Genomic DNA, 3,127 nt, shown 5'->3' with positions numbered 1-3,127 from the left:
GCCTTGAGAATCATGACGCGGATAATTCGTATCTCTTCTATAAACTGTTTTAATAAAAAAATTCCTTCCAGTAGCACCTTAAAGACCAACTAAGTTAGTTCTTGGTATGAGCTTTCGTGTGCATGCACACTTCTTCAGATACATTCAAGTAGAAGAAGAAGTGTGCATGCACACGAAAGCTCATACCAAGAACTAACTTAGTTGGTCTTTAAGGTGCTACTGGAAGGATTTTTTTTATTTTGACTATGGCAGACCAACACGGCTACCTATCTGTAACATAAACTGTTTTAGTTAGTCCCGCTACTGACTTATCGATGGATGTTAGCACGCTGTATAGCTCAGTGAAGCAGCTTGATCCAAGATCGGAGTATAGAGAGGCTTGGCAGGGCGCAAGACTTTGGCGGAGAAAATGGATTGATTGATTGATTGTGGATTCAGTCTCTTTCTCGTGTTCAACTTTCACATGGGGCTGGCAAGTTAATGGACTTGTTGCTTTTCAGTGGAAGTCCTTTTGGGGTGGGGGCAAAGATGCTGAGCTTTTTTTAGTTTTGCCCAGATATTTTTTTCAGCAAAAATGCAAAACATGCTGTTTATTTTTATGGAAGATAGGCCAAAACGGCACTGCCAACACAGGCTACCATACATCCGCATTTTCCCAGACATTTACCAGATTTCCACCAGGACACTGCTAGAGACAGCTATATTCCATATATGTCCTGGAAATTCCAGATGGATTGCAACCCTACAATAGTCCAATGACAGCATATTCTTCAGGCAGTAAGAAAACCAACAAGCCCTCTCCCCTTCCCATATTTTCACTTAAACTGCTCTCACACATATATTCAAGATGTCAAGTTGGTAGGAAGACTGGAAGGTGTCCCAATGCAGATGCTTCTTTTTTGCCTCTAATCCTGTGCCTAAAAAGAATAATTTAGCAGGTGATGTTGTTCCTTCCACTTATCTTTACCACTGAAAAAACATATGTCAAATTTTTGGCTGCTAAAGAAATAGAAGGGCCAAGAAAAGAGTCAACTAGAGTTGTGCAAAGCCAGCTATTTTATTTCCATGAAGTCTTCTATATTTCACATCTTTACATGCACAAATGTATGTGCCTTATTGCAGGTTGCTCGCTCAATTCACATTTTCAACAAAAATTACATTTTCGAGTCCTAATGCAAAAGCTAGTGATTAAACTTAGCAAAATCCCCTTTCTCTTGAGCGTCGTTCATTTCCTTGTTGCAGAGAGGGGGCTTCTCCCACGCCCTGCAGCAGTGTAGAAAGCTTGATACATCAAACAGTACAGGTCATATGAAGAAATTAGCCATCTTTTATCTGCTTCAAAGTACAGCTGCACTAAAGAAAAGCAGAGCCATTGATTTGAGACGATTAATGCAGATGTGTATTAGGAATAAAATGGAAGCTGGCCCAACAATTCATTTTTTTTAAAGTGACCTGGGCTGCTTTGGTACCACATCCTTTTCCATTTTCCTTTTCAACAAATATTTTATCTGTTTTCAGAACTGTGGTAAAAAAATAATGAGGACAAGGACAAATACTTAACGTGTGGACTGTAATTTCCTTTCTGGGCCCGCCTCCCTCCTCGTTCATTCCCCTTGAAAGAGTGCAATCCAAACTCCTCAGAGCCCTTCTACAAGTTCCTAGATGTGTTTCAAATGCATGGGTCAGACTAGAAGCAGGGATGATGAAAGTCGAAGCTCTTATTAGTCTAACCTCAATATATAAGTGGCTAACTCTGAAACTGCTCCCCCAAGGAATAGCCCCATTGATTCTGAGTGACCAGTTTCAGTCTGGCTGGCAGACAGCAGTCTTAAACACTCTTCAGAAACTGGGACTTGCTCCCCAAACCCTCATAACTATGGGCCTGGGCCAAGCTAGATCCATGGTTAGGCAAAGAATCATGGACATAGAGAGACAACAGGACTGTACAAGGGTCCCTGATTATAAAATCATAGAAAATGGGAGATACGTAGCCACTCCAGCAACATATCTCTATTTCCTCACATCCAGAAACGCAAGAAGGGCTTTCACTCTTGCTAGAAGCTCGACCTTGCCCTCACCGGTTCTGGAAGGGTCCTATAGAAGAGTCCTGTATGCACAGAGACTTTGCGCCTGTCCATTAGGGGAAATAGGAAGCCCTGAACATATATTTTTTAGATGTCCTTTTTATGTTGAGATTTGTAGAGACACCACTGATCCTTTGCTGAAGAGGCTCGCCGATCTTTCAGACAAGTCTAAACTTAATTCTCTCCTCTTAGGCAAAGATCACAAGGCTACCTGGCTGGTAGCCAGATTCTGCACCCAGATTTGTAGGCACAAATCATCCTCTAGAATAAAATAGCTTACTAGGGAAATGCTGAAGTCGCCCTTTGGGGTACCCCAGGGTCAATTTTTATGGTAACGCAAATCTCAGTTGTACAGGTGTATGTATATATCTCAATGAGCTATAGCTGCAATCTGCTCCGATTGTATATTTTATCTTTATGAACACTGTTTTTATTGTGTTATGCGAGCTGGTCTTTGACCGTAAGAAATTATAACATGTGTGGACTGTAATTTCCCAAACACCTACAAACAATACATGGTTGAAAACAGTGAGTCAGGCATTTAAGCCGAGTGTATTTCACAAGTGGAGTAGACAATAAACCATCCCACATATAAATGGAAACCTTACTCTGTCAAATTGGCCATGTTTTGTGACATATCTGATTATTCATTTATGCTGTGTTATGTGTTTCTGAAAGTGCTATTGCTTGTCAAGCAAACCACTTACCATGAGTGCCCCTGAATCTTTTTCATATGAGCTCCCACAGGGGCGTGAAGGCCAAATCTTTATGTAGCACTGAAAGATTTGGGTCAGTTTGGTTTACAATGAAGCCAAGACCAGACATCACTGTTGGAAATTCAAGCCTTATCAGGAGAAACTGGCCACTCTCCAGGCACCCGGCTTGAATCCCAGTTGACCTCCCTGTCTGCATTCCCGAGCAGGATTCAGGCAAGGTCACAATTGGCGATCCTCCTCAAACGTGAGAAGAACACACCACTCTTCCCTGCTCCCTGCTTCCCCAGGGAGGGGAAAGAGATAGACAGAAATGTATTTACATGCCTT

The sequence above is a fragment of the Podarcis liolepis genome (assembly GCF_965112155.1).
Source record: "Podarcis liolepis genome assembly, chromosome: 5".
Classification (NCBI taxonomy): Eukaryota; Metazoa; Chordata; class Lepidosauria; order Squamata; family Lacertidae; genus Podarcis; species Podarcis liolepis.
This window is presented reverse-complemented; position numbering follows the sequence as displayed.